Here is a 13,884-nt window from a genome sequence, read left to right on the forward strand (position 1 = left end):
AAGAAGAGAATAAATCTATATTTTATTTGTAGAACTGAGTCCCTAAAGCTTATTCAGTTCAGTGAACAAGGCTTTTCTCTTGTAAAATATCTATTGTTTATCTTGCCTTCAATAGTTAGAGCAAGAATATTTTACTTTCATTCAAATGAGGATCTGTGTTGCATTATGCCTAACCTGGACATAATGAGATCAAAGGTAAATTGTCACTGGATTTATGGTGCAAACACTAAAAGTAAAATATCAAAAATTAGATTAGACTATCTGTTGTGGACTGAGATCACACTTAGTAGCTCAACAACTCATCCAATCTTGTATATCAATACTTGAATTCCAATATCTAGTTTCCAAAATGCTGGGAAACTAGATGGGCATTATTGCAGGATTTATATTTATTGATAGATTTGCAGGAGTTAAAGAAGGCACTATGTAAATATAACTTGTGAGGGATAATACCAAATATCACTTCCACAATTTAATCTGGTGGTCATTTACAATATAATAGGTACTTTCTGATTTTATTGCAGAGAAAAAAGGTGATCATCAGATGATTATAAGGGTTTCCCTGAGGGAAGACGAGTGAAATTGAATCTGGAGACAAAAAAATTTTTTGTGAGTCAATAGAGTCAAGAAAGATAGTGAGGAGTTTAGAAGGATGTAGAAACCAGCAGAGCAAAATATTATGGGATCCGTGTAATAAAAATTTCAAGAATAATGTAAGTAAATACAAAAGACATATCAGATAAATTTTTGATGACAAAAGAACATGAATTCTGGCCAAAGATTGTTGGGGATCCTGGAAACAGATTTTGTAAGGATTGTTGGAACATATTTAGTATTAGTTTTGGGGATCAAGGCAATTTAAGGTCACTAATTTACAGTGAAGTTCTAGGAAGTTCAGCAGGGTATGTGGCAAGAAATGAAAATGAGACAATGTGAAAGCCAAGGCCTTTATTGATCTAAGGGAAAGGGGCTGATTGTGTGAGAAAAGAGAGTGGGACATACTCTGTATTACATAGTATTTATACTATGTAAAATGGGTGGATTCACAGATGAAAATTACAGGGCTGGATGGAGCATACTCATGACCATAGGGTACAGAGTAACTTTTCTCAAAGATTAGACTAGAGAGGAGAATCAAAGAAGACAATGTCTGAAAATTTTTAATAGAGCATATACCAATTTTGCCCTAGAATGTCTGCATTTTGTAAGATTAAACTAACATTTATCAAATACAGTCTTAAATTTTAGGGAAGACAAATGGCTTTCCAAGGCATGAGGAACCCAGTCAAGAAATCCTACAATTTTGCTGCCCTAGAGACGCAAGCTTATCTCTATCAAACAAACAAACAAAAACCAACCTGTTGCCATTTGTCAATTCACACTCATAGTGACCCTTTAGCATTTTCAAGGCTATAAATTTTACAGAAGCAGACTGCCACATAGTTATCTTATGGAGCACCTTTTTGGTTTGAACCACTGAACTTTGGGCTAGCAACTAAGCACTTTATCTATTATGTCACCAGGCTGCTAACAAAGCATGGAGACTTAAATTGTACAAATCAGGACCCTCCCAGTTCCCAGAAAGACCAGGAAAACAGTAATTGTTTAGTTTTATATATGGTAGGCAGAATAATGTCAATTAAAATAGTCCAGGCTATAATCTCCAAAAGATGAATAATTTATCTTGCATGGCAAATGGACTTTGTAGATGTAATTAAGGACTAAGGTCAGAGACTTGTGAGAGGCAGAAAGAAGTCTGGTACTGTTGGATTATCCTAATCTAATCAATGAGTATTTTAAAAGAGAGAGTTTCTCCTCTTTTTGGATACTATCAGTGACATGTGAATGAACTGACTTAGTAGTATAAACACTGGTCTGCAAACCAGAAAGTTGACGTTTTGAGCCTATTAGTCATTCTTCAGGAGAAACATGAGACTTTCTGCTCCCACAAAGATTTACAGCCTTGGGATCTCCATTGAACAGTCACTGAGTCAAAAGAATTGATGCATTGAGTGATGGTGTTGGAGGAGAATGTTAAAAGTATCACGGACTGCCAAAAAAACAGATCTGTGTTGGAAAAAGTACAACCAGAGTGCTCCTTGGAAGCCACGATGGCCAAACTTCGTCTTTTATGCTTCAAACATATTATCAAGAGGGACCCGTGACTGGAGATGGATACCATGTTTGGTTCAGTGGAGGGTTGGAGAAAAAAAGGAAGACTCCCAACAAGATAGATTGGCACAGTGGTGGCAATGATGGGCTCAAGCATAGCAATGATTGTGAGTTGGCCCAGGACCGGGAAGTGTTTAATTCTCTTGCGTTGGGTCACTATGAGTCGGTACCAAGTCGGTGGTACCTAACAACAACAACAACAACAATAACAACAACATGAGTCAGAACTGGCGGCACTTAACAACATCAGAGAGATACAAGAGAGAAGAAACAAAGAGTTCCAAAGCAAATGTGGATGGCTTCTAGAAAGAGGGTAAATCATTTCGGGCATCAAACTAGCAAGGAAATGGAACTTTATAGTTCTGCAATCACAAGGAGCTGAATGCAGCGAATACTAGAACCTACAAGGAAACACATTTCCTTAGAGCCTATTAGACCTATCCACAATTTGATTTTAGTCTTGAGACTTGTGTTGGATTTTTTTAACTACAGAATTACAAGCTAATAAATTTGTACTATTTTAAGCCATTAAATTTTTGTTAACTTGCATTACACCAATGTTGTTATTGTTAAGTACCATCAGGTTGGTTCTGATTGATAGAAACCCTGTACAGGGTTTCCAAGGAGCAGCTGGTGAGTTTAAACTGACGACGTTGCTGTTCAAACTGACCTTGAGGTGGAGTGCTTATCCTATGGCACCACACCAGGACTCCATCACACCAGTGGAAAACTAATATTCTATGTTGTTGTTGTTGTTAAGAACCGTGGAGTCGGGTCCGACTCATAGTGACCCTGCACAGGGTTTCCGAGGCTGTAAATCTTTACCGGAACAGAACGCCTCATCTTTCGCCCGGGGAACCACTGGTAGTTTCAAACTGCCGACCTTGAGGTTGGCAGCCTGACTCGTAACCACTACGCTACCAGAGCTCCTTTGTTCTTGTTAGAATACCTTTAAAAAAAAGTCCAAATAAAACAGCCAATAAGAAAACCTTCTGGGGCCAGTCACATTCAAAGCAGAGAGGTCAGCTCAGAAGGTTTTGACAATTTCTCTTTGGGATTCCAAAGGGTTCATCTTGATAGATTTTTCTAAAAGGATACAGAATGATCATATGAGCATATTAGAAAGAAATTTTAAGAAAATTGAAAACTGTGCTGGTGAAAAAGAGGTCAGAAAATTTGCACTGAGGGAATTTTTCCATCACAACAATGCACCTGCTTATTATTCGAGGGGCTGCACTATGAGAATTCCATTGGGAAATCTTACCCCATTCAGCCCTGATCTTACTCCTTTGACTTCTTTTTGCTCTGTAAACTAAAAGAACATATAAAATGAACACACTGTTTCTCTCAAGGGTGACAAAACTGCCATTTTGACATACTGTGATTTTAAGAGCACAGAATTTTTCAGGAAAGGTTTAGAGAGGTGGAGAGGCCACCTTCAGAAGTATGATGTTGTTAAGTACCGTTGAGTTAGTTCCAACCCATAGTGACCCTGTATAGGTTTTCCTAGGAACAACTGGTGAGCTTGAACTGCCAACCTTGTGGTTCAAACAAACGTTGCAGTCCAGCCCAGTAACCCACAGCACCACATCAGGACTCCTTCAGAAGTATTGTTGTTGTTGTTAAGTGCCGTCGAGTCAATCCCGACCCATAGCGACCCTGTATAGGGTTTCCCAGGAGTGGCTGGTGAGCTTTAAACCTTGCAGTTCAAACGGTTTTGCAGTCTGGCGCATTAATCCACAGCTCCATACCAGGACTCGTGTAAAATATATCAAAATACAATAGCTTTACATTTTGATATTTCTAATAAAAATTTATATGATGTTGTAGCAATATTTTTTGACTTAGTCCACATATATACAATCTGTAGTATATTAGGTTCTAGGTGTCTCTAAGACTTCCAGGTGGAGTGCCGGAGTTCTTAGATATCTAGGTTTGATTTCTCAGAGATGCAGACAGGATATACCTGTTTCCTTCTCAGATTCTCATGCTGGGGCATATCTAATGTATCTAATAGGTATCCAAGAGACAATTCATAACTATATTACAGATCAACTTCAGAGATTAGATAAAGAAAAATAAACCTTTTGTAAAATCTGCAAGGCAGTTCAATATTGCCACCTAATGCAATGGTTGTCAAGCCCAATATATTTTACAAGTAACTGGGGTTATGGAAGCCCCTTTTTTGGCATCACTTTCTTAGCCTATCTCCTTTACCCACTGTAGTCTTTCCCCCTTGTTTCTTCCTCTTTTCCCACCCAATTACTTCTGCGCCATAATGGGATGTAGAGCTGGTTAGGAATTTCACAAGTGCCCAGCATAGGAAAACCATGGCCAGTGTTCTAGTTTGGAGTGTTAATTTTTTTTTTTTTCCGTTGACATAAGCAAAAAATATTATTAATTCCTTAACTTCATTGTCTTGCTTTGCTTTGTATTTTCCTGAATATAGAGTGGACACTTATTAGTTTGAAGAAAGTTAGTTACATTTTTTAAATATTTAATTTTCTCATCTGTAACGTGGAACTGCTAATGTGAACTGACAGTGGTACTCGAAAGGTTAAAAGAAAAATAATACATACTAAACACGTATAATAATACATACTAAACATGTATAATAATACATACTAAACACGTATAATAATACATACTAAACACATCCTGGTGTGGCACTATAAGATAAGCACTGGATGTAAGATTAGATTGAACCACAAGGTTGATGGTTCAAAGTCATCAGCTGCTCCTTGGAAACCCTATCTAGGGTTACTAAGTCAGAAAAAACTCAACAGTTCCTCACAACAACAACAACAACAACAACAACAACAACAACAACAGCAAAAAGAAACACGCATAGGGAAATGTCGATAATCTTTCACTCTCTCCCATCATTCATCTTATCAACCCACATCTAGAAAGTATTTTTATAAATAAAAATACTGTTAGAAAACAGAGGTTGCCAAAAAGTTTTGGAAGGAGCAAACATAGTTACAAAGTAAGTAACTTTTCACTGGCCTAGACATAAAATGAGAATTAATAAGAAAATACATAAAAATAAGAGAGTTGCAAAAAAAATGGATTTAAATATTTGTGGCAATCTCTTATTGCTAAATGACATCAAGCAAACTTTAAAAAGCAAATACTAGCAGAGTAAAAATAGTGATTTTTCTCAACTATCAAGCTTTTGGTATAAACAAAACCATTTCTTTATGAGCTTAAGTGATTCAGGTGACTATTACTTCCCTGTGACGCCTGCTTCCATAACATAATCACTCTGACCTTGGCTGCAGAATATGTGTTCTGCCATTTAGTGCATTTTCCTGCATATTCATTTATCAACTATTTATTACTCACTGCAAGGCATAAGGCAGTGTGCTAGAAGCAATTTTGTCTTTTCTGCATGATGGGCATTATTGGGACTTGACTAGGACAGAGCTGGAGAGTTTATTTAGGGACAGAATAATCAGATTTTACTTGCACCCTGGATGTGAGATATGACAAACCTTTCTAAATTTGAGTACATTGGATTTGAGACAAGACCCTATGATGACACAGTAGGGACCCTTCACACTAATGTCTTGATAAAATTTAATAGTTTGCTGTGGAGCTTGACAAACAGCCCTAGATATTGACCAAGAGTAGATCACCTCCATTCTGCAATACTTGTAGATCTTTTACCTAGAAATATATGGATTTGAGGATTTTTACAGAAAAAGATGGATGACAAACTAGGTAGAAAGGCATATACATATGTTAAAGAGCAAATATTTTAGGGTTGCCTGCTAAGCAAGTGTAGAACTCTGAATGGATTTAATAATTGTTTGCTGTATAAATATCTAAGAGGGTCCTCTGATTATGTAGCTAGCTTGAAAACACAACATGATATCTTGTCAAATCAAAGAGAATCTAGGAAGGTATTGTTCTCATCCCATATGTGCCCAAGTGGAAACTGAGAGATCAGCATATGCATTTGCTATTTTGGACCACCTGATCACCTGATCAATAGTTTGGATCACCTGATCAATAGTTCAAATAATGAGCACAGCAAAATATTATTATTGGGTTCCCCAAGTTCTGAGTGCTTTGCTGGCATTGTCCGCCAACCTTTATAATGTGTCTGTGTCGTGTGGAACATGTGGTCTTGTATCATCCTGGTTCACAACAAAAAGAACCCAGAACAGAGAAATAACCCTACACAGAGAAAAGACTATGTTGGATGATAAGGTCAATTAAGCATTAAAAATAAAAACAGGAGAGACCATGTCTGTTGATCTATTCTCTTCTCTATTCATACATTATTCCATTCCAGATGAACTCTCAATGATGGATTCAATGTTTAATTTCCTTCTAGGTCTTTTTATTCTCCTCAAGATCACTTAATTGAACTCTCATTACAGGTGCACAATTCTTTTTCAATGTAAAGATGGAAATTGTCATAGCAGGGAGATTCCAACCATATTTTAATGAAGCTTTTATTAGAGCAGAGGAGTCTCTTGCCTTGTGTGAAGGAGCTCTCAGATTTTCCATTAGAGGCCACGCTTTGGATGGGTTTATAACTTGGAAGTAAACCTTTTCGTCAGATTGAAGTAGGGCAAAAAGGGTTTCAGCCTTAAGAGTACTTTGTTATTTTATAATAATAAATCAATTTTCCTTCAAGATCAGAGTGCAATAACAATTTTCTTCCAATGCTACTTCCTTGTATTTCTCCAGGCTTATATAAATGAGCACCTTATTTGCACGTTTATATTTCCAGAAAGCATTCGCTTGGGGTCAGGGAAAAGGGTTCAAGAGTAAGGTAGCTGAACATTTTGAGCACGATACTAATGCAATATCTATAAAGACCAGTGACATTTTGTACTTTGGAAAATCTCTGAACCAAAGGCATAGGCTTTGTCGCTGATCCGGCAGCTTTCTCACAGTTGCATTCTGTTGGCCAACCAGGGACTAAACACACTTGTGTAAGCGATTCTGAACAAATTTCTTATCATTAACTGAAACATAAATGAGGGGAGATGGCCCAGTCATTATTATGGTTTGAACTCATAAAATGTATGTTCCCTGTGTAAACAGTAACCCTTTATTTTTTATAAGAGAAGTTTCTCCTCATGTCTAGGTCAACATGCATAAAATCTTAAAGAAAGCAGCTTTACGATTCTATATTCCTTCTTTTTATTCTTTACAGATAACTGTGGTAACTGAAAATAATACTGGGTCACACACACACACACACACACACACACACACACAATGCTTGCTGTTGATGTTATGTGCTGTTATGTTCCTTCTGACTCATAGCAACTCTATAGAACAGAATAAGAGCTACCTTTCTCTTGTTTCCCAGGCTGCAAGGAGCTCAGGAGGCAAAATGGTTAAAGCACCTGGCTGCTAACTGGAAAAGTAGGTGACTCCAACCCACGAGCTGCTTCCAGGGGGCAAATATCTAGTGATCCGCTCCCCTGCCAAAAGTAAAAACCAAATCCATTGCCATCAAATTGGTTCCTACTCATTCATAGGACTTCCAAGGCTTTAGCACTACTGAAGTCAACTGCCTCATCTTTCCCACAGAAGCTTCTGATGACAACCTTCAGGCTTTCTGTTAGCAGTCAAGGTTTGCCTTCTGTGACAATAGAGGGCCTTCTGCTTCCTTAAAGCCTAGGAAACCCTATGGAGTAGTTCTAATCTTTCATATAGTGTCATTATGAGTCATAGTAGAATTCATGGAGCAACAGCTCTTTTCTCCTGCAGAGCAACTACTGGATTTGAACTCACATTATTTCTGTTAGCAGTCAAAGGTCAAAAGGCAAGCATTCAACAATTGCACCACTAGGATTTCATCCAGAAAATGCAACTGTACCTAAACCAATTCATACAATTGTACCTACTCAAACACATAGGCACGGACAGGCACACACACACACACACACACACACACATAAACAAAAACTATAAGCCCTTTATTTTTGGCAAAACCTCTACTTATTTTCAGAATTGATCATTATTTTCTACTTCTATACCTTGAGGAATTTAAAATGCCTTTTTCTCCCTGAATCATTCAGAATTGGAGGTGGTGCCTTTAAAAATATAAATGTGTGCATCATATTTCTTTTGAAGGATGTGCATTTTATTGGATGAGTATAAATAAGTCTTTTTTTGTTTTTCCAGTCAATACAACTAGTCCTTATTACAGCTTTTGGCAGCCAAACAAATATCATAGTCTTTGCCAGCTCTTACGTTTGCTGTGTTCTTTTATTCCTTTTCATGTATCGCTGCCTTTCAGTCTCAACCATCGTAGATAACCTCTTTAACATAAATTGGACGGGATTTTAAAACATCATTTAACAACAACAAAAACGCTTTTTACTTCTTGACAAGCCAGAGAAATGGATTCTTCTGAAAGGAACCAGATTGCTTTAAAAACGACATGTCACAACTAAATGGTCATGCCACTGAGCTTTATAATAAAAGGTATTAACCTCCTGGGATTCCTACACTGACCTCTATTTTGCTCTCTTTGTTACATCTCTAGCAAAGCAGTGGCAGGTATCTGGCCAAAGGCTACCACTATACAGAAATTTAGGTCAGGGAGGCAAGATGGCTGCAAGATGGACAATCCACATGTCAGCAACTCACAAGTCACATCCCCCCATCTTGTTATGCCGCCTACAGACAAAACTTCTTGTGCTTATATGCAGCACTGAAAATTATGCTTATTATTGCGATGATCTGAAAAAGGCAAATTATTATTATTATTCATTCCCATGGCCTACTTTCATACTGTACAATTATGACTTCAGATGAGAAATAACAGTTTCATATCAAAATGCTCATACATTTATGGAAATACATGGTTGTCATTCTGCATAAAATTAGAAGCCTTCAATTTTAGTTTCAAAATCATTCCAAATAGTGAATACAAACAAAAAGATAACTTGTATGGCAGCTTAGAAATGTAGTATTCTACCCTAATAACAGAAACATTCCATCCAAATCAGTTAATTAACAACTATATTATGATAACCCTGTCTTTGTGCATGTCTTCTAAATGGAGAACTGCCAATAGTCCATATGCAAATTGCAAAGAGGATGACAAATGAGGATCTGAGTCTAAGTTTTAATTGGAATATTGCAGAGTTAAAATGCTGCTAAAAATCTTAATGTCCACTTCAACACCTAAAGAAATTAATTAAACACATAATGGAAGGGAAAAATAGAGAAACACATTTCACCACAAATTTCCCCTGATATCATGGAAACCCTATATAGGTTTGTTATGGGTTGGAATCGACTTGCTAACACTTTGCAACAGCAACATATTATTTTAGGTAGAAATTCTGGAGAATTACATACTCATATTAATGTCATAATGTGCTATACATTCATAATAAATGTTAAGAGTATATATATATATATATATATTAAATAAGTATAAAATAAAAATATTTTCAAATATGTTCAATATTTTTAATAAGATCAGAAAGCACTTAATTGTGTTATGACACTTCAAGGTATCTATTATTACATCAGTTGTTGAGATAGAATATTCAGATTTGCTTATAATTAAGAGTCCTAGGAACAGAATTAGGAAGGCCTTTTGGTTCACAAAGATTCTATTACCTGCTTCATTTTGTGAATCATACATACTTAAATGTTCCAATGTTACTCTCATTAACAATTTTCAACTGATGCAGAAGAGTCTCATTATTTCAAACAACAGAATACAGTTAGAGCATCCGTTTAAAGTCATGTAGAAAGTTCTATTTAAAGTTCGTAAATTAATTTCTTGAAAAGGGCTTATATTTTAGCAATGGTGATGGTGATAGAAATGGATTTCCTTTTATTTGTTTATAATGTTATTGCTATTATTGATTTTTTTTAGTGAAATTTTTATAAATGTAGACTGGCAATTTCTAAAAGAAAAAGTTATTAAGATAAATTATAAACTTGGAAGGATTCCCTTTAGGGTTCAATATGTTTAGAAAGTAAATATGTGGCACTGTAAGTTAATACGCTGGACTGCAAAATCACTTTGAACTGCAAGTTTGAAGGTTCAAGCTCACCAGCCTCCTAGGGAAACCCTATACAGGGTCGCTATGGGTAGGAACCAACTCTACAACCCTTAACAACAACAGTATATTGAAAAGGTGTCCTTGTGTGGTGCTGTAGGATAAGCACTGGACTGCTAACCACAATGTCAGCGATTCAAAGAACCAGTCGCTCCTTGGAAACCTTACAGAGTGGTAATGAGTTGAAACAGACTTGATGTACTTAACAACAACAACAAAGTATACTTACAAATTTATTTAAAAAAGAATCTATGGAAAATTAGAACTAAAATAATCTTCATTAGCCACTTAGTATAGTGGATAGGGTTCTGTCTCCATTAATCAGCTATAGGACCTTTGATGAGTCAAACTCTTACAATTTTCAGGGAGATAGAGAGTGTGAATTATGTGACATTTACCCAGATCTTGTTCAGTTCTAAAATTTAAAACAGAATTTTAGACAAAATTTACCAAATATTATGCATGATCATTAAGGGTGATAATAATATGTGGAAATTGTTGAGTATAACTAGTGTTGCTGAATTTTACATATAAAAATGGCTAGAATGGGGTACAGGCAGAAGTTCATATTTAAAGCAGACTTTGTCTTTCCTGTATAAGTGTTTTGCTACAATGGCAAAGAAGGCTAAATGGTAAACGAAGTAGAAGAAAATTGAGAAAAGAAGTATAAGGTGTGTTTCTAAACTATTTACAACTCCAGAACCATTGTGAGCCAAGAAACAAAACTAGAATCCCACCAAAAGAAGTTTCTTACATGTGACAAAGCCTTGCAAATAAAAAGAAACTCTTGAATACTATCTACAAGCTTTTCAAAAAGGACATTATTTAAGGATTACAAATGTCAGATGAGATGAATGAGTTAGGGCTTAAAAATGGCAATAATAAATATTGACTATTCAAATTTTGATATACATGTTGAAAGACAAATATCTCCAGATTGATTGATTGTGACGAAGTGCAGAGATGTTTTGGCTCTCACAAATGATGAAATACAACCATGTGAGTCATGTTTTCAATTCACATTTGCCTTGAACTTTTCAATATTCAGTCTATTTAGTAGTATGAAGGGAATCATAATATGGAGAGATTACAAAGACATGTGATGGATTGATAGTTATCTTTACTGACATCAGTGGTTTCTGGTCATGCATATATTATTCCTCCTGTGGACACAAGAGCCTTTTTTTTTTTTTTTTTTTTTCCAAAAAATGGCTGAGTTGAGTATTAGGGTGATATTTACATTACTGAAATATTCACTATAGTTACTTTGATTTTTACATTTATTCATATTTAGATTTCTTGTTAAATACAATATCCAAATTACTTTTGCTTTTAAAATATGTTGATTTTTAGACAGTGTGAGATTATTTAAGAGCTTTGGAAATCCTAAGAGCCAGAGTTACACTTACACTTTCCTTCTTACAGAGACCTATTGAACACTCTTTGTCTTCATATGAAAATAAAGTTAATATTATTGTGAGGTGCTGTCAAGTCAGTTCTGACTCATAGCAACCGTGTATAGAGTTCCTGGGGAGCAGGTGTTGGGTTTGAACCAGTGCTGTCCAGGGCTAATCCTACAGCACCCACACCAGGAGTCCAAAACTTAGCATGTTGTTGTTGTTAAGTGCCATTGAGCCCGTTGTGACCCTAAAATTCACAAAACTGATAACTAGACTAGAATTCACATTAGAGCATTTCTAGTATTTGCTGGTAAGAGCTTTTGAGTCAGCTCTGACATACAGTGACCCTGTATAGGGTTTCTAAGGACCAGTTGGTGAATTTAAAACATTCAGCCTTGTAGTCCAGTGCATTATCCCACAGCACCACACCAGGACTTCTAATATTAAGGTGGGGATTTTTGACTTTAACGTTTTTAAAATAAAAAGATAATATTCATGCAAGAGTAATTTGGAGACTAGAAAAAAGGAGAAAAAAACAAAACAAAAACCAGTCATGGTTTCTCTCTTTCATAAAACAAGTACCCTTAGAATTTTGAAGTATTAACTTACATTGTTTTTTCATGTACACCCTTCTTTTACATTGCTGTAATTATACTGCCTTTACCATTTTTTTTTTTTTATGTTGACTGCTCACTTATCAGTATATAATAAACAAGTTGCCATGATTTTATGGCTAAGAGCTGTCTGCTAAAAGAAAGATCAGTGGTTCCAACCCACCAGCTGCTCCATGGGAGAAAGATGAGACAATCTGCTCCTGTAAAGATTCTAGACTAGGAAACCCTACTGGTCAGTTCTACTTTGTCTTATCAGATCATTATGAAACCAAACCTATAGATGGCATACAACATTATTTATAATATCTATATAACATTATATGTTGATGTGCTATAATATACCAAATTATTTTTGTATTTACAGGCCTCTAAGAAGTCCTGGTATGGCTCTGTAGGATGAGCACTGGGCTGCTAACCAGAAAATTGCAGTTCAAAACCACCAGCTGCTGCTTGGAAATTCTATACAGGGTTGCTATGATTAGGAACAGACTTGACAACACTTAACTTACAACAAAGTAGTATAGGAAAGATCCCTGATAGCATTGGACTGTTAATCACAAAGTTGGCAGTTCAAACCCACTAGCTTTTCTGTGCAAGAAAGGTGACACTTTTTGCTTCCTTAAAGATTTACAGCCAAAATCTATGCATGGTCGCTTGACATCCTACCACCACCACTGCCACTACCTGGCTGTATAGGTGATATAGGGGTATAGTCTGGTATAGTACTGTAAGATAAGCACTGGACTTTGAACCACAAGGTGGGTTGTTTGAGCCCACCAGTCATTTCACGGGAGAAAGATGAGGTGTTCTGCTCCCTAAAATATATGCAGTCTCAGGAACCCTATACAGGGTCGCTATAAGTTGGAACCTACTTTAACAACAACAAATGGAAGTTATCTGTATTAAATAATGTTGAAACAAACCACCTTATTTATATATATATATATGAAAGAATACTATTGTGTGTATGAATTCTTGATATATGTTTTCAATCATTGTATTTTAAAGTTTTATCAATCAAAATGCAACAGATAATATAAAAGTTATTGTCATTTAACAATTGTTAATTTTGTAATTGGAAACTAGATATTCAATGAGATTTCAATTTAAACTTATTTTAATATGGTTGCTTCATGGTTGTTGTTGCTAAGTGCTGTTGAGTCAGCTCTGTCACATAGCAACCCTGTATAGGGCGGTTCCAAGGAGTGGCTGGTGGATTGGAACCGCCGATCTTGTGGGTCAAATGTACCTTGTTGTCCAGTGTTTATCCTACAGTGCCACACCAAGACTTCTATTTTTATTTTTTTTTCCTTTTGGCGTAACTATTAACTTTTTAATTAATTGTATTATTTTTAATTATCACTTCATATTCCTTGTAATTTTATGTGGGAGATTTTAATATATTTCCAGTATTTATTAATGCTTTAGGTTGTAAATATTTTTACCATTTTACATATTTGCTGGAAATAATGTCCAAAGAAAAATTTTCATTTGTTCTTCCTTGTGGATTCTTCATGCTCTGCGTTCCTTTACTCAGTTTTTATATTTATTTATATATTTTCTAGTACTTATAAGAATTTAAAAACTCAAAAATACTGAATGCAATTTACTGAGTTTATAATGTTGTTGTTGTTAAGTGCT

The 13,884-nt window shown here is 35.8% G+C and overlaps 1 protein-coding gene across 6 annotated transcripts in view; it reads right to left on the minus strand.

Annotated features, from left to right (window-relative positions):
* NLGN1 (neuroligin 1) overlaps positions 1-13,884 on the minus strand; it is a 1,317,199-nt gene that overhangs the window by 621,773 nt on the left and 681,542 nt on the right. The gene's annotated exons all lie outside the window — the stretch shown is intronic.

Source organism: Chrysochloris asiatica, unplaced genomic scaffold, assembly GCF_000296735.1.
Source record: "Chrysochloris asiatica unplaced genomic scaffold, ChrAsi1.0 scaffold00108, whole genome shotgun sequence".
NCBI classification, from domain to species: Eukaryota; Metazoa; Chordata; class Mammalia; order Afrosoricida; family Chrysochloridae; genus Chrysochloris; species Chrysochloris asiatica.